This window comes from Nomascus leucogenys, chromosome 9 (genome assembly GCF_006542625.1).
Source record: "Nomascus leucogenys isolate Asia chromosome 9, Asia_NLE_v1, whole genome shotgun sequence".
NCBI lineage: Eukaryota > Metazoa > Chordata > Mammalia > Primates > Hylobatidae > Nomascus > Nomascus leucogenys.
This window is the reverse complement of record NC_044389.1, coordinates 24,196,819-24,216,726: the sequence shown is the minus strand read 5'-3', so window position 1 is coordinate 24,216,726 and position 19,908 is coordinate 24,196,819.

Genomic DNA, 19,908 nt, shown 5'->3' with positions numbered 1-19,908 from the left:
TTAATACATGATGGTGGCTAGACACATATTTGTCTGACTTTATAATTTATATTTGTTTCAATTCAAAACAGGCAGTAGGCTACTCAACAATATACCCACATATAGAGAAAAATGTTCCAAAATTTGTAGGGGTAATCAATATTTCTAGTGTTTTATGGGACATAGAAGCTGGATAGAGAATATTTTTCAAACTCTTGCCTTCAAGTAAGAGCTCAACTAAAGCTAAGATACTCATATTCCTGGTTCTGGTTTCCATAGTCAACCTCTTTATTCCAAGCAAATATAGATAGCCTTATTCCTATACTTTTAACCCTTAGAGTACTGGTAATATTGCCATAAGAATATTTCAACAATGAATGTAATCATATATGACCTCAGACCTAACAAATGAATACAAGTCAAAATTTAGGAAAGGAAATTTTTAAAATTTTCCAATATTGTGAATAGAAAAATTTCACAAATTGAATAGTATTATCAAATTTGCAATCACACTTACTATTAGATAATCTCTACTTATACCTTAATTATATGAAAATTTATATGTGCTTCTGCATGCATATATTTACATATATGTATATATAGATGAATAAAAAATAGTATTTGGAAGCCAATTTATAAATTTCATTAAATGAATCCTTTGATTTATAATAATCTATATGATTATTTAGACAGCAGTTATAAATGTTAAAGTTATATATAAAAAAATTCCCCTACATAAGAAATAATGCTAAAAACATGGAAAATGTTCTGTTTTATTTCCATTCAGTCATTCGGTCAATCACAAAAACAAGTTTGTACTTGTTTTTGAATGTGACAGAATACAATAATGTAATTATGAACAATAAAGGGTGATTGTTCTTAAAAAACTTGCTGTCAAATGGAGACAAATTAGAATACAGAGGAAATTATGATATAGTGTTATTCATGTAGAATAATTATGAATATATTTAGAGAATTCTCAGAGAGCACTTAGAATGAGCTAATAAATCCTGAGGGATTAGAGAGTTTACTGAAAAGTTTATATCTGAGCTGAATCACAATATAAAAAAAGAAATGGCCTGATTAAATTGAGGTATAGAATGATGCAAAAAATGAAACATTAATTTTGACATTTGATAAATTGTTAATTACATACATATGTGTATGATATGCATGTTTATTTAAAATTAACTTGGGACTATGTTACTTTATGATTAATTTATTGAGAGTGTATTTAAAAAAATGGCAGGACAGAGGGCCCAAGTTCATCCCCCTACGTAAATACCAACTTGACAACCATCAACAGATTTTTAAAAAATGCCATTGTAAGAGCTCTGAAATCCAAGGGATGCAGTACCACACACAGTGAAGCACAGCACAGAAACTAAAAGAAAGTCACATTAAAAAGAGTAAGAGAAGTTTTCTTGTATTGTTGCTTTTTAAGTCAGTATGGCTCATCACTGAGAAGAATTTATTTGATCTATAATTTCTCCTGTGGTGAAAGTATAGTATAAGTGGACTTGGAGCTTCCCAGCATTTCAGGGCACTTCCCAAGAGAACCATTTTGTATTGCCTCACCCAGAGCGTTGGTGAAATTGGCATGACTCAATTCCTCGGAAGAACTTAAGTACAAAGAAAAGTGGTGTGGTCTCTCAACAACAAGTGTACAGAATGTGGTGGTAGAATCCACCTTCCCATAAACCCTAACAGTAGGCTTCACCTGCACACAGGTTCTAACAGCAGGTCCCACCTACACACAGACTGCAGCAGCAGACCACCAAGAATCTATGACCAGGTTGACTACCATAGAGGTATTTCCCTGCCAAAGTAATTTGGTAAAGTCTAGGGAAAAAGTGACTGCATCTTTAAGTAGGCAGACAGTGGCAGAAGGATACAAAGATCAGGAAGAACCAGGGAAATATGACACCACAAACAGATCTTAATGAAACTCCTGTAACCAGCCTTAAGGAAATAGATATCTATGTATTTTCTGACAAAGAATTCATCTTAAAGAAGAAGCTTATTGGAATATAAAACAACATAGATTTGCAAATAAACAAAACTCAGAAAAAATATAAGGACAAAATTAATTAAATAAACAAAGAGCCAAAAAAACAAACAGAATCCTGGAGTTGAAGAATATAAGGACTGAATCAAAAAATTCAATAGAAAGATTCAACAGCAAACTTGATCAAAAGAAGAAAGAATCAGTGAATTCAAAGACAGATCAATTGAATTTAGACTGTCAGAGAGGAAAAAGAAAAAAAGCTGAAAAATTGTGAAGAAAGCTTATGGCACTTATGGGACACAACCAATTGCAACAAAGCATACATTATAGGAGTCTAAAAAGAGAAGAGAGAGAAAGCAGAAGAAATATTATTTAAATACATAATGCAGAAAACTTCCCATATCTTGAGAGAGAAATGAACATTCAGATTCATGAATCTGAAAGACCCCAAATCAGTAAAACATATGGATATCTACATCAAGGCACATTACAATTACATTGACCAAAATCAAAGATGGAGAGAATTTTGAAAGCAGAGGTAGAAGTGATCACATTCATGGGAACTCTCACAAAACTGTCAGAGGATTTCTCGCAGAAAGTATGTGGACCGAGAAAGAATGGGTTGATATATTTAAAACACGTAAAGGAAAAACTGCTGCCAAGAATACTATAACCAACAAATATGTCCTTTAATACTGAAAAGAAAAACACTTTCCCAGGTCAGTAAAAACTGAGGGAGTTCATCACCACTAAACCTGCTTTCTAGGAAGTACTAAAAAGAGTTCTACAAATTATAATTAAAATATACTATATGGTACACAAAAGCATTTAAAAGTATAACTCTCACTGGCAAAGGCAAATGTATAGACAAATATAAATATTGTAACACATTAATGGTGGTGTGTAAAGAGCAAAATCTGATATCAATAACATAATGTGTGTGTCAAATAAGTAAAAATGTAGTTTTGTTTGTGATTTAAGTTAAATTGTTCTCAGCTTAATATAGACTGTTATTAATATAAGATTTTTGATGCAATCTCATATTGTCCACAAGAAGCAAAACCTATAATAGATAAATAAAAGATGAAGAGAAAAAAAGAGCACAGAGCATATCACTGAAAAAATAAACACCAGGAAAGAGAGGAGAAAACAAGAGAACTACAAAATAAAAGATAATAAAAAAGTGCAATAGCAAGCCTTTACCTACCAATAATTACTTTAATTAGAAGCTGACTAAATACTGCAGTCAAATATATAGAAGAGTTGAATGGATAAAAAAGCAATAACCACCTTTTGCTGACTATAAAAACTCACCTTAGACATAAGGAGGCACATAGGCTGAAAGTGAAGAGTTGGAAGAAGACATTTCATACAAATGGTAAACAAAAGAGAGAAGAAGTGGCTATACTTATATCAGACAAACATATACACCTGCTATATACCTACAAAAATTAAAAATAAAAAAATCTTTAAAAATTGACTTTAGGTCAAAAACTGTCACAAAAGACAAATAAGCTCATTATATAATGATAAAAGGGTCAATTCAGAAAATACGTATAATAATTATAAATATGTATGCACCCAACGTCAGAACACCTAATTACCTAAAGCAAACATTGACAAATCAGAAGTGAGAGATAGACTGCAATATCATAATAGTGGGTGATTTCAATACCCTACTCTTAATTACAGAGTAGGGTATTGAAGTAGAAAATCAATAAGAAAACAACAGACTTGAAAACACTGTAGACCAAATGGTCCTACAGATATATACAAAGCATTTTACCCAACAGTAATAAAATATGCATTTCCCTCAAGCACACACAGAACGTTACCCTGGATAAAAAATATGGTAGTTCCCAAAACAAGTCTTAAAACTTTCAAGAAGATTGAAATCATTTCAAGTATCTTTTCCAATCACAATGGAATGAAAATAGAAATCAATAACCACAGGAAAATGTGAAAATTCACAAAAGCATGAAAATTAGCCCTTTCCCATTTTTCTTGAGAGTACTCATCAGCAGTGCTTGTGGCTGCAGTTTACCCAGAGATAACTTTGCTACAAAATATCTCACTTTTGTTATTATTTTCACATTGCTCTAGTATATAAACTTCGGAAAAAAAGACATCATTCTATTTATAGCATTCTGTTTTTAATAGTGGTACTTTCATCTATAAAATATAATAATTCTTAATTACTGAAAATGCCAAATCCTGGAAAACACAGCATTCTTAAACGTGATGTTAACATCGTTCTTGAACCATTGTTGGCCAAAGATTCATTTGATGCATCCAATTTTTCTGAAATAGATGATTTGGATGATTCAGATGAGTTTGATGTTAGTTCTGTTTAGAAATAACTCCTAGAACAATATTTATATTTTATTTCTACATTGAAAGTCAATCATATTTGCTTCATCCTCAATGAATGTGTTTATGTAAAATTAAATGAATGCTGGCAGTGAGCTGCACTTCTTTATAAATGGAAAAGGGTTAAACGATACACCACCAAGCAACAATTAGATAAAAGAAGAAATCAAAAAGGAAATCAGCAACCATCTCAAGATAAACAAAAACAAAACATACCAAAACGTATCGAGTACAGTCAAAGAAGTACTGAGAGAGGAGTTTATAGCAATGAACATCTACATTAAGAAAAAGGAGAACTCAAATAACCAACCTAACTTTATGCCTCAAGAAACTAGGAAAAGAAAAAGAAACTAAGCACAAATTGAGCAGAAGAAAGTAAAGAATAAGTATCAGAGCAGATATCCATGAAATAGAGAATAGAAAGACAATTTAAAAATTGCTAAAACTTAGATTTGGTATTTTTAAAAAATAAACAAATTAGAAAAAAAGAGAAAAATCAAATAAAATTAAAACTGAAAGAGGCAATATTTCAACTGATGGCACAACAATTAAAAATTATAATAGACAATTATGAGTGATATTCCCCCAATTAATGGACCAACTAGAAGAAATAGATAAATTCATAAAAATACAAAATCTACTAAGTGAGAAGTAAGAAGAAATAGAAAGCCTGAGAAGACCAATAACAAATGAAGAGGTTTACTCAGTTATTTAAAACTTCTTAAGAAACAAAAGCTTAGAACTAGATGGTTTCACGGGTAAATTCAAGAAAAAAAAAAACTTTTAAAAAATAATCAATACTAATGTTACTTAAACGTTTTCAAAAAATAGAAAAAAAATTGAACACTTTCTAACTCATTCTCTAAAGCCATCATCACCTTAAAACTAGGCACGAGAAAGAAAATACAACTTCAAGCTAGTATCGCTGATAAACATAGTACAAAAATCCTCAAGAAAATACTAGCAAACCAGATTTAAACCACATTACAACTTTCATACACCATAACCAAGTAGAATTTATACCTAGGATGAGAGGATGGTTGAATCAATCATCCAAATCAATCAATATGTTACACTACATTAACAGAATGAACAGTAAAACTTACATGATCCTCTTAGTAGCTACAAAAAGGTATTTGATAAAATTTAATTCCCTTTCATAATAAGAATGCTTAATAAAGTAGAAGGAACTAACCTCCAAACAATAAAGACCATTTTTAAAAATCTGGCGGGCGTGGTGGCTCGTGCATGTAATCCCAGCACTTTGGGAGGTGGAGGCAGGTGGATCACAAGGTCAAGAGATTGAGATAATCCTAGCTAACATGGTGAAACACTGCCTCTACTAAAAATACAAAAAATTAGCCAGGCATGGTGGCACACACCTGTAGTTCCAGCTACTCAAGAGGCTGAGGCAGGAGAATCTCTTGAACCCGGGAAGTGGAGGTTGCAGTGAGCCAAGATCAGGCCACTTCACTCTAGCCGGTGTGACAGAACGAGACTCCCTCTCAAAAAACAAACAAACAAACAAACAAAACAATTACACTCATTATTGAAAAGCTAAAAACTTTCTCTCTGAGATATGGAACAAGGCAAAGACACTCACTCTCAGCACTCCCATTTAACTTAGTATTAGAAGTCCTAACCAGAGCAATTAGGCCAGGAAAAACATCCAAATATATTCAAATTTGAAATGAGTAAGTGAATTTAAATCTGTTTGCAGATGACATAATCTTAAATGTAGAAAACTTCAGAGCCCACAAAAAACCTGTTAAAATGAATAAATATACTCAGTAAAGTTGTATGTTAGAAATCAACATTAAAAATTAGTTGTGTTTCATTCACATCTAATTTTGTACACATCTAATTTTGTATACTTCTGAATAGGAAATTAATAATTTTGTTTACGACAGTATAAAAAAGAATAGAATCCTTACAAATAAATATATCCAAGGAACTGAGGAATTGGTACACTGAAAACCATAAAACATTTGTGAAAATAATTAACACAGACACAAATAAATGGAAAAATATTCCATGCTCATGAAAGATTAGAAGAATTAACATTGTTAGATGCCCAAATTACCAGAAGCAATTTACAGAATCAGTGCCATCTCTTTCAAAATCCCAATGGCATTTTTTACTGTAATAGAACTGTCCTAAAATTCATTTGAAATTACAAAACACCCTGAATGGCTAAAGCAATTTTGAGCAAAAGGAATAAAGTTAGAGGTATGATGCTCCCTGATTTCAAAATACATTGCAAATCTAGAGTAATCAAAACAGTATGAGACTAATAAAAAAATTGACACCAATGTAACAGAACAAAGACTCAGAAGTAAACCCATGCTTATATGAGCAATTCGTCTTCCATGGATCAAGATCACACAATTTGGAAAGTATAGTCTCTTCAATAAATGGCTTGCAAGACTGGATATCCACAAGCAAAAGAATAAATTCGAACCTTTATCTCATACCATACAAAAAAAATCAATTCAAAAATGCTTTGAAGACAAAGGTAAAATCTGAAGCCATAAAACTATTAGAAGAAAACATAAAAAATGTTTTTTCTTGGATTTGGCAATAATTTCGTGCATCTAACACCAAGGCTCAGGCAACAACAACAAATACAGACAAGCTGACTTACATTAAACTAAAAATTTTCCACATATCAAAGGAAACAATCAACAAAATACAAAGTCAGCCATGGGAGGAAAAATGTTGTATCTGATAAGTGGTTAATATTAAAAATATTAAGGAACTCATATACAACTCAATAGAAAACAAAACAAAACCCCAGATAATCCAACTATTTAAATGGGCAAAGAACCTGAATAACCATTTCTCCCAAGAGGATATACAAATGGCCAGCAGGTATATAAATAGGTGCTTAACATCACTAATCATCAGGGAAATGCAAATCAAAAGTCAAATTAGATCTCACTTCATACCTGTATATCTGTTAAAATGGCTATTATTAAAAAAAACTGAAATTTAAAAAGCTACAACTAAAACCAAAAGATAATTGCTGGAAGGATGTGAAGGAAAGGGAACCCTTGTGCACTGTTGGTAAAGATATAAATGGATGTAAATACTATGGAAAACAGAAAGGAGGTAACTCCAAAAATTAATAAACAAAGTATCATTTGATGCAACAATCCCAATTCTGGGCATATGTCCAAAGGAATTGAATATCGAGATCTCAAAGAGCTATTTCCACCCCCATGTTCGTTGAAGCATTATTCTCAGTAGTCAAGATGTCTAAAATGTCTATAGGATAAAGAAATTATGCTATATACATATAATGAAATATTACTGAGCCTTAATAATGACAGAAATACTACCATTTGCAGCAAAAGGCATGGACCTGGAGGATTTTATGGTAAGTAATTAAGCCAGACACAAAAGGACAAATATGGCATGATCTCACTTATATATAGATTCAAAAATAGTCAAACGTATAGTAGCCGAGAATAGACTGGTGATTATCAGGGATTGGAGAGGGGGGGAAATGGAGAGTTGTTGATCAAAGGTTCAAAGTTTCAGTTATACAAGATGATTAAGTTCTAGGGATCTACAGTAGAGGATAATATTGTTACCAGTGGAAGGTATCCAGTTATCAGTGGCAAATCCATACAGAGCTGCAGCAACCTCAATTCTTGCCTCCTCAGAAGAAAGAATTTGACTGAGGGCATAAGGCAGAAAAAAGAGACTGAGGCAAGTTTCAGAGCAGGAGTGGAAGTTTATTAAAAGTTTTAGAGTAGGAAATAAAGGAAAGTACACTTGGAAGAGACCCACATGGGCACTGAGAAGGTGAAGTGCCATGTTTAACCATGATGCTAGGACTTTACAGTCTGACCTTCTTCCTGTATCTTGCACTCCTTTCCCATGTTTCTTCCGTTAGGGTGGGCTGCCCACATATGCAGTGCCTTTCTTACCCTTGAAAACTGAGCATGTGCAGTGTGTTTAGGAAGTTGTATGCATGCCCATCGGAGGCTTTCTTCTCCTTTCTGGTGGAGTGCCCCCAGAATGTCATACTTGGCCATTTTGTCTCATAATGTGCGTGCCTGGGCTCACTGGCCCATATCTGAGATGTTATTGGAAGCTCTTTTTTGCTCTTCCCTGGTGCCTGCATTCAATTTACACTATAATGTTAACTGTGGACCATTAGAAGATTGTCTTTCCCTGGTGCAGGCTGCCAATTATCATTTTTAGAGAGGTAATGTGATAATTGTCAAACCATCACCTGATATTTCTGGTGGGTGGGGGAGAGCCCTCTCCTGCCCCACTCATGCCTAACTACCCGTAACAATAGCTAGAGTTAACAATATTATTTTGTCTAATTAAAAATTTGCTAAGCAGGTAAATCTTATGTTAAGTGCTCTCACCATAAAAGAGAAAAATAAAACTTTTGGAGGTGATGACTAGATTTTTGGCCTTAACTGTGGTAATAATTTCACAAGTGTGTATTTATCTCCAAACTCATCAAGTTTTGTCAATCATATCTCATTAAAGTGGTTTAAAAATAATATCCTGAAAAAAGATTAATTTTCTTCCATGAAACTTCAAAATCAACTTATTTTACCAAAGGAATTATGAGGTACATAGTAGTGTATAAAAGATCTGTACAGCTAGATTGCTTATATTTGCAGAAAAGTTTAATGTTCATAAGATTACATTTATATTCAACAGAATTTACCAGAACTCCTATGTATATATGTTACAAACATGTTAATTAGGTCTCAAGTAACATTTTTTTAGATAAAAAAATTTTTGAATTAAGGTCATGAATATGTGTGTGTGTGTGTGTATGGTGAGGGGTATATATATGTCTCCCCTTAGCAGCTGAGATTTTATTAAAATGATTTGTTGCATTGTCTAATTTCTCATTTAGAAAAAGTTAAGGAAGTTCCTTGCTTTGTGAATTTGTATATATCCCACCTCTCTCTTAATATGTTTATATAAACTTCAGAGGGTCATATCTACCCAGAGGGAAACACGTGCCTGGGGATAGAGATTCTCAAAGAGCTGCTTTCTATGAACAAAGTGATGATGTGCAGGCTTTGTATGCCTAGCTCCCCTGTCAGAGGTAAGCACTGACATGTATACTAAAACATTGTGAATTTTATGAAGCTAGAAAGATCATGTGAAAAGATGTTAATTGGTCATTTATTCATCAAATTGTAGAATCCAGTTTTACTTGGTCATTTATGTGCAATTTGTCCACTATAGGGTGTTAGCTGGAAGTGAATAAAAATGTTAATCTTCTTGCTTAATTTTATTTGGATAATATTCTTTATTTCTCTTCCTATCCTGAAGTTCACTAATCCCCTATTATTATCTATTGCTTTCACCTCTCCCAATTTTAATATTTGAATATTCAGCTCCTTAATTAGTGTTTTATATAATTTATCAAGTGTGAATTTGCCTAAATGTACACTTAAGTAAAAATAATATTCTAAAGATATTTCCAATTTATAATTCTATTTATACATTACTGGAAATATATGCTAATATTTTGCTTTGAATTATTCATCAATGTTCAAGAATGATATTGATCTCTAGTTTACTTTGTAGCAATGTCTTTTTCTTGTTTTGGTATTATTGTAATGCTAGCCTCAGAGAATGAGTTCAAAATATTCCCTTCTGCTTTTATTTTCAGGAACAGATTACAGAGATTGGTATCATTTGTTCCTTAAAGATCTGGTACAGTTCACTAGTGAAATTATTTTGATCTAATGTTTTTGTTTTTTGAAGATTATTTTTATTAAACTGATTTATTTAATATATAGATATGCCTATTCTGACTACTTATTTCTCCTTATTTAAGTTTGTGTCTTTCAAGCGTTAGTCCATTTCATCTGCTTTTGGATACATATGTGTTGAGGATTCTTATGTATTTTTGGAAATTTAACAGTAATATGATTTGGCTGTGTCCCCACCCAAATCTCATCTTAAATTGTAACTCCCACAATTCCCATGTTTTATGGGAGGAACTCAGTGGGAGGATGAATTATGGAAGTGGTTCTTTACTGTCCTATTCTCATGACAGTGAATAAGTCACAAAAGATCTGATGGTTTTAAAAATGGAAGTTTCCCTGCACAAGATCTCTCCTTGCCTGCCACCATCCATGTAAGACATGACTTGCTCCTCCTTGCCTTCTGCCCTGATTGTGAGGCCTTCCAAGACACGTGGAATTGGAATTCCAATAAACCTCTTTCTTTTGTAAATTGCCCAGTCTTGGGTATGTCTTTATCAGCAGCCTGAAAACCAACTAATACAGTAAATTGGTACCAAGAGTGGGGTGCCGCTGAAAAGAGACCTGAAAATGTGGAAGCAACTTTGGAACCGGGTAATAGGTAGAGGTTGGAAAAGTTTGGATGGCTCAGAAGAAGACAGAAAAACATGGGAAAGCCTGAAACTTCCTAGAGACTTGTTCAATGGCTTTGACCAAAATGCTGATAAAGATATGGATAATGAAATCCAGGCTGAAGTGGTCTCAGATGGAGATGAGGAACTTGTTTGGAACTGGAGCAAAGCCGACTCTTGTTATGTTTTAGCAAAGAGACTGGTGGCATTTTGCCCCCTCCCTAGAAATTTGTGGAAGTTTGAACTTGAGAGAGAAGATTTAGGAGATCTGGCAGAAGAACTTCCTCAGCAGCAAAGCATTCAAGAGATGACTTGAGTGCTGTTAAAGGCATTCAGTTTTATAAGGGAAGCAGAGCATAAAAGTTCAGAAACTTTGCAGCCTGACAATGCGATAGAAAAGGAAATCCCATTTTCTGAGGAGTAATTCAAGCGGGCTGAAGAAATCTGCATAAGTAATAAGGAGCCAAATGTTAACCCCCAAGAATATGGGAAAAATGTCTGCAGGGCATGTCAGAGGTGTGCAGGGAAGCCCCCCTTATCACAGGCCTTGAGGCCTAGGAGGAAAAAGTGGTTTCCTAGGCCAGGCCCGGGGTCCCTGAGCTGTGTTCGGCAGGTACCTGGTTTCGTGTATCCCAGCCACTCCAGCTGTGGCTGAAAGGGGCCAATGTAGAGCTTGAGCCATGACTTCAGAAGGTGCAAGCCCCAAGCCTTGGCAGCTTCCATGTGGTTTTGGGCCTGTGAGTGCATAGAAGTCAAGAATTGGGATTTGGGAACCTCCGGCTAGATTTCAGATGTATGGAAATGCTTGGATGCCCAGGCAGAAGTTTGCTGCAGGGAAAGGCCCTCATTAAGAACGTCTGCTAGGGCAGTGCAGAAAAGAAATATGGAGTTGGAGCCCCCACTCAGAGTCCCTACTGGAGCACCATGTAGTGGAGCTGTGAGAAGAGGGCCACAATCCTCCAGATCCCAGAATGGTAGATCCACTCACAGCTTGCATCATGCAACTGGAAATGCCACAGACACTCAATTCCAGCCTGTGAAAGCAACCAGGAGGGAGGCTATAGCCTGAAAAACCACAGGGGCAGAGATGCCCAATACCAGGGGAAGCCATCTCTTTCATCAGCATGACCTGGATGTGAAGCATGGAGTCAAAAGAAATCATTTTGGAGCTTTAAGATTTGACTGCCCTACTGGATTTTGAATGTGCATGGCACTTGTAGTCCGTTTGTTTTGGCCAATTTCTCCCATTTGGAATGGCTGTATTTACCCAATGCCTGTATCTAGAAAGTAACTTACTTGCCTTTGATTTTACAGGCTTATAGGCAGAAGACACTTGCCTTGTCTCAGATGTGACTTTGGACTCTGGACTTTTAACTTATTGCTGAAATGAGTTAAGAATTTGGGGGACTGCAGGCCGGGCGCGGTGGCTCATGCTTGTAATCCCAGCACTTTGGGAGGCCGAGGCGGGCAGATCACGAGGTCAGGAGATCGAGACCACGGTGAAACCCCCTCTCTACTAAAAATACAAAAAAGTTAGCCAGGCATGGTGGCGGGCGCCTGTAGTCCCAGCTACTCGGAGAGGCTGAGGCAGAAGAATGGCGTGAACCCAGGAGGTGGAGCTTGCAGTGAGCCGAGATTGCACCACTGCACTCCAGCCTGGGTGACACAGTGAGACTCTGTCTCAAAAAAAAAAAAAAAAGAATTTGGGGGACTGCAGGGAAGCCATGGTTGGTTTTGAAATGTGAGGACATGAGATTTGGGAGGGGCTGGGATGGAATGATATAGTTTGGCTGTGTCCCCATCCAAATCTCATATTGAATTGTAACTCCCATAATTCTCACATGTCATGGGAGGAACCTGATGGGAGGCGATTGAATTATGGGGGCAGGTCTTTCCTGTAATGTTCTTGTGATAGTGAGTTAGTCTCACAAGATCTGACAGTTTTAAAAATGGGAGTTTCCATGTATAAGCTCTCTTTTTCTCTTTGCCCACTGCTATCCATGTAAAATGTGACTTGCTCCTCTTTGCCTTATGCCATGATTGGAGGCCTTCCCAGACACGTGGAACTGTAAGTCCAATAAACCTCTTCTGTTGTAAATTTCCCAATTTCAGGTATATGTTTGTCAGCAGCGTGAAAACAGATTAATGCAAACTCCATAGTGATTTACATCATTATATGATGTCCTTCTCTCTCCCTGATAACTGTCTTTTCCTTGAAGTCCAATTTCTCTGAAACTAATATTATTATTAGAAACTTCCAAAGATTTGAAACAACAACAACACATTTCCTGGGATTAATAAGCAATTATAGCAAGGTGTCAGGATTGAAGGATAATACAAATAATTAATTGGTTTCCTACATTCCAGCAATGAACATTTCAAAAATAATATGAAAACCAATTAATTTTAATTTAAAATTAAAAACACGGTGTCATTTATGGTATCACAAAAAAGGGAAATACCTAGGTATAAGTCTAACAAAATGTGTATATGATCTATATGAGAAAGACTACAAAAACTCTTATCAAAGAAATCAGGGAATAACTAACATTTGTGAATTAGAATATTCAATACTATTAAGTTGTCAATTCTTCTTAGCTTGCTCTATAGATTCATGGCAATTCCAAATATGCCAGAAAGTTATTGTGTAGATATTAACAAATTCATTCCAAATTTATATAGAAAGGTCACCCAACACAATACTAAAGCAATAGAGCAGAGTTGGAACACTAACTCATTTCAAGACTTACTACAAAAGTTATAAGAATCAAGACAGCACAATACTGAGGAAAGAATGAGGACACAGATCAATGGAGTAAGATAAAGAGAACAGACATAGGCTCATGCAAATATAATCAAATGAACTGTGACAAAGCTCCACAGCCAATTCAATGGAGAAAGGATAGTGTATTCAACAAGTCATGCTGAAACAAATAGATGTCCATATCCAAAAAATGAGGCAAGACACACAGCATACACCTTCATCAGAAAATAACTCAAAATTTATCATAAATCTAAATATAATGCAGAAAAGCCTAAAACTTCTGGGAGAAAACATAGGAAAGAATGTATGTGATGAAGTCCTTGATATAACACCAATAGTACAACCCATGAAAGAAAAAAAATGACAAGTTGTATTTTTTTAAATTAAAAATTCTTCTCCGTGAAAAACAGAAATGAAAGAATAAAAGATAAGCTATATATGTGGGAACATGTTGGCAAAACATTAATAAAGGTCTTGTATGTAAAATATACAAGAATATTTAAAACTATACAATAAGAAAATATGAAATTAAAATGGCAAAAGATCAGAACAGACACCTCATTAAAGTTACACATAAGGCAATAAACATGTAAATATATGCTCACAATTATTTGCCACCAGATAATTCCAAATTAAAACAATAATACAATACCATTATACATCTATTAGAATGGCTAAAATTCATACAACTCGAAATACATAATGCTACCAAGGAAATGGAGCAACAGAAACTCTCATTAATCGCTGGTGGGAATTTAAAAGGGTATAGGCACTTAGGAAGAAGTTTAACGGTCTCCTACAAAGCTAAAAATATTCTTAAAATGTAATGCAGCCATCATGCTTCTAAGTATTTACCCAATATATTTGAAACTTATGGTCAACACACAAAAACCTTCATACAATGTTTATAAGTGACTTTATTTAGAAGTACCCTAAATTGAAACCAATCAAAATGTTCTTTGATAGGTAAATGGATTTAAAAAACTAGTACATCCATATAATGGAATATTATTCAGCTATAATAAATAATGAGTTAGTGAGCCATGAAAGACATGAATGAATATTAACTGCCCATTACCACATGAAAGAAGACTGTCTGCAGGGGCAAGATACTGTATAATTCCCACATATGAAAGCTTGGAAAAGGAAAAACTATACACACACTATAAAAGATCTGTGTTTGCCATGGGTTCAGAAGGTAGAGATAGGATTGACTACATGAGTCACAAGGGATTTATATGGTGGTAAAAATATAATATATGATATTGTAATGGTGGTTACATTAGTATTATACTTATGTTAAAGCTCATAGAACTTTACAGCAAAAAGAACAAATCTTAATGTATGCAACAATTTTTAAAAAAACCTTAGGAGGTCAGGGGATCCCAGGAAGGAATGCAGCCTGTGAGAAGAGAATCAACTGTGTTACAAATGAAACAACCTCACTGAATGGAGCACTGAAATGAGCAACCAGACATAAGAGGAGTCCAAGACTCAAAGCAAAAGCAAATGCATGTAAGCACTGCATTGTATTAGACAAAGTTGTATCCCACAGGGGTATAGGTTATCACTTCTAATACTGCTATACTTGTGTAAAGAAGATGAAATATTAAATAAATTCATACCAGATTTTGTTTACTATTGTGAGCCAAGTTTTCTTTTTATTATTATTATTATTATTATTAAACTTTAAGTTTTAGGGTACATGTGCACAATGTGCAGGTTTGTTACGTATGTACCCATGTGCCATGTTGGTGCGCTGCACCCATTAACTCGTCATTCAGCATTAGGTATATCTCCTAATGCTGTCCCTCCCCCCTCCCCCCACCCCACAACAGTGCCCGGAGTGTGATGTTCCCCTTCCTGTGTCCATGTGTTCTCATTGTTCAATTCCCATCTATGAGTGAGAACATGCGGTGTTTGGTTTTCTGTCCTTGCGATAGTTTACTGAGAATGATGGTTTCCAGTTTTCTACTTTTGGGAATTTACAGGAAAACAAAGGGATAAGGCTAGAGTAATCCATGGGGTGATGGATTAGAGTTGGGGAGATCAGTGTGAACTTATTTTTACCTCAATATAGATACAGATGATTAGACATAAAAATATTTATACATACATATATACACTGGTTAGTATACATTCAGATATTTCCTTGCCTTGTCAGCTTAGAGGCTTAGAAGATACAACACTTCAGTACCCACAGTCCTCACCTTGCACCTGGATCTTAGTTTTTTATACTATTCCAGAAAACAAAAGAACTCACAATGATGGAGAGATCTCGAAAGGACACAGGCAATAACTGAAAGTGCTCTCAATGCCCAAAGTGAAACAATTTCAGTAATGAAATAAATAAGCTAGTATTGTATTATAAGCCAAAGTACAAAATCATATGTCTACACTAATACAAATTTTCAAAAAAAAAAATAAGAAAGAAAAGACAACTATCTTGTGAAGATTTCAAATAATTCTTGCAGGCATTCATCCCTCTAGGTATCACACGTTAAATTATTCTCTTTTGAAAAGGTGTGTTAAAATTACTAACGTTCAATCCGGGTGCGTTGTTAATAGATTTGAGCCATTTGAGTTTAATGTAATAAGCAATATCACAATAATCCTCTCCAAATCTTAATAATTCAAAAGAATCTACAATTTTTCCTATTTCCCATTCTTCATCAACTGAAAATTCAGTGCTTGAATTTTTTTTATTAAATAGATAGTTCTTTCTGCTTTTGTTGTTTTACAATTGTACGGCCTAAGTGATTTATTGCAAAATGAAAAGTGAGTTACCAAGTAACAACGTAAGTAGTATTAGTAACGTGGTACTACTATTGCCATGATTGGGTTTACATTTCACTCAAGGTGCTCAAGGGCAAGGCTGTTCATCCTCTATTTCAGGCTTATGTCTTATTTCAATGTCAAACAATGTCATTTCCCAAAAATATAGTCATGTGGTGGTCTACCGCTTCATTAATTTTGCAGGACCCAGCACAAGTTATGGCACAACTGACTATTTTTCACCAAAAGACTAGTAGGTACAGTAGCTTACACACACCTCCCACCACCCTCTGAGAACAGAAGGCATCCTCCCTAACTGGCTGCTCATATTCCAAGCATGCTTCAATATTTTCGCAAATGTTATTTTAGCAAATGTTGTTTTCCTGCATGTTGTCTTGAAAGGGACATGTTAATTACATTTAGCCTGGCAAAGATCAAGAGAAGAGAAACATGATTGTCTGTCAGATTTAGTCAAATATCATTGTGAATATATACTATTAACTATATATGCATTTTATATATGATTATGGGAGACGATTGAAGAAATAAAAGGTACAAAATGTCAGTATCCCCAAATTCTCCCAGGTTATTTTAGTACAATAATTATTAGTAATATAAATAACACTCCCCTAGTAGTAATATAAATAAAAATATCCAAGGCACCATACTGAAGCATAAGGACTGCCAGCAGAACCTGTTTAAATCATTACAATGCTGGGAAAACAAAATATATTGTCATCCTATATAGAAGTCTTCTTTTATCATTTTCCCTTTATTTCTTGATGTTTTCCTTGAAAGTTTTTATTATATTCTTATCCCTTCTCATCTGTATCATACTAGTAGAATACATTTTACTTTTAAATATTTTTCTTTATAAGTTTACAGTTTTAAATATTAAAATTACGAAAATTGTCTAAGATTTATTTCCAGATAATTGTGATTTGAAGTTTTCTTAATAGATATAAACTCCATTTAAAAATATTCTAGAACTATAAGTTTTAAAGTTTTTAAAATAATAAACAAATTATTTTGAAGAATATTCATATCTATATAAAAACAGAATCATTTGGGCTTAGGATTGACTTGGCGATGTGGGCTGTTTTTCAGTTACATATGAACTTTAAAGTAGTTTTTTCCAGTTCTGTGAAGAAAGTCATTGGTAGCTTGATGGGGATGGCATTGAATCTATAAATTACCTTGGGCAGTATGGCCATTTTCACGATATTGATTCTTCCAACCCATGAGCATGGAATGTTCTTCCATTTGTTTGTATCCTCTTTTATTTCATTGAAGAGTAGTTTGTAGTTCTCCTTGAAGAGGTCCTTCACATCCCTTGTAAGTTGGATTCCTAGGTATTTTATTCTCTTTGAAGCAATTGTGAATGGGAGTTCACTCATGATTGGGCTCTCTGTTTGTCTGTGATTGGTGTACAAGAATGATTGTGATTTTTGTACATTGATTTTGTATCCTGAGACTTTGCTGAAGTTGCTTATCAGCTTAAGGAGATTTTGGGCTGAGACAGTGGGGTTTTCTAGATATACAATCATATCATCTGCAAACAGGGACAATTTGACTTCCTCTTTTCCTAATTGAATATCCTTTATTTCCTTCTCCTGCCTGATTGCTCTGGCCAGAACTTCCAGCACTATGTTGAATAGGAGTGGTGAGAGAGGGCATCCTGTCTTGTGCCAGTTTTCAAAGGGAATGCTTCCAGTTTTTGCCCATTCAGTATGATATTGGCTGTGGGTTTGTCATAGATAGCTCTTATTATTTTGAGATATGTCCCGTCGATACCTAATTTATTGAGAGTTTTTAGCATGAAGGGTTGTTGAATTTTGTCAAAGGCCTTTTCTGCGTCTATTGAGATAATCATGTGGTTTTTGTCTTTGGTTCTGTTTATATGCTGGATTACATTTATTGATTTTCATATGTTGAACCAGCCTTGCATCCCAGGGATGAAGCCCACTTGATCATGGTGGATAAGCTTTTTGATGTGCTGCTGGATTCGGTTTGCCAGTATTTTATTGAGGATTTTTGCATCAATGTTCATCAAGGATATTGGTCTGAAATTCTCTTTTTTGATTGTGTCTCTGCCAGGCTTTCATATCAGGATGATGCTGGCCTCATAAAATGTGTTAAGGAGGATTCCCTCTTTTTCTATCGATTGGAATAGTTTCAGAAGGAATGGTACCAGCTCCTCCTTGTACCTCTGGTAGAATTCGGCTGTGAATCCATCAGGTCCTGGACTCTTTTTGGTTGGTAAGCTATTGATTATTGCCACAATTTAAGAGCCTGTTATTGGTCTATTCAGAGATTCAACTTCTTCCTGGTTTAGTCTTGGGAGGGTGTATTTGTCAAGGAATTTATCCATTTCTTCTAGATTTTCTAGTTTATTTGCATAGAGGTGTTTGTAGTATTCTCTGATGGTAGATTGTATTTCTGTGGGATTGGTGGTGATATCCCCTTTATCATTTTTTATTGGCTAGCCAAATGTAGAAAGCTGAAACTGGATCCCTTCCTTACCCCTTATACAAAAATTCATTCAAGATGGATTAAAGACTTACATGTTAGACCTAAAACCATAAAAACCCTAGAAGAAAACCTAGGCAATACCATTCAGGACATAGGCATGAGCAAGGACTTCATGTCTAAAACACCAAAAGCAATGGCAACAAAAGCCAAAATTGACAAATGGGATCTAATTAAACTAAAGAGCTTCCGCACAGCAAAAGAAACTACCACCAGAGGGAACAGGCAACCTAAAAAATGGGAGAAAATTTTCGCAACCTACTCATCTGACAAAGGGCTAATATCTAGAATCTACAATGAACTCAAACAAATTTAAAAGAAAAAAACAAACAACCCCATCAAAAAGTGGGCAAAGGATATGAACAGACACTTCTCAAAAGAAGACATTTATGCAGCCAAAACACACATGCAAAAATTCTCATCATCATTGGCCATCAGAGAAATGCAAATCAAAACCACAATGAGATACCATCTCACACCAGTTAGAATGGCCATCATTAAAAAGTCAGGAAACAACAGGTGCTGGAGAGGATGTGGAGAAATAGGAACACTTTTACACTGTTGGTGGGACTGTAAACTAGTTCAACCATTGTGGAAGTCAGTGTGGCGATTCCTCAGGGATCTAGAACTAGAAATACCATTTGACCCAGCCATCCCATTACTGGGTATATACCCAAAGGACTATAAATCATGCTGCTATAAAGACACATGCACACGTATGTTTATTGCAGCACTATTCACAATAGCAAAGACTTGGAACCAACCCAAATCTCCAACAACGATAGACTGGATTAAGAAAATGTGGCACATATACACCATGGAACACTATGCAGCCATAAAAAATGATGAGTTCATGTCCTTTGTAGGGACATGGATGAAACTGGAAACCATCATTCTCAGTAAACTATTGCAAAGACAAAAAACCAAACACTGCATGTTCTCACTCGTAGGTGGGTACTGAACAATGAGAACACACGGACACAGGAAGGGGAACATTACACTCCAGGGACTGTTGCGGGGTGGGGGGAGGGGGGAGGGACAGCATTAGGAGATATACCTAATGCTAAATGATGAGTTAATGGGTGCAGCACACCAACATGGCACATGGATACATAT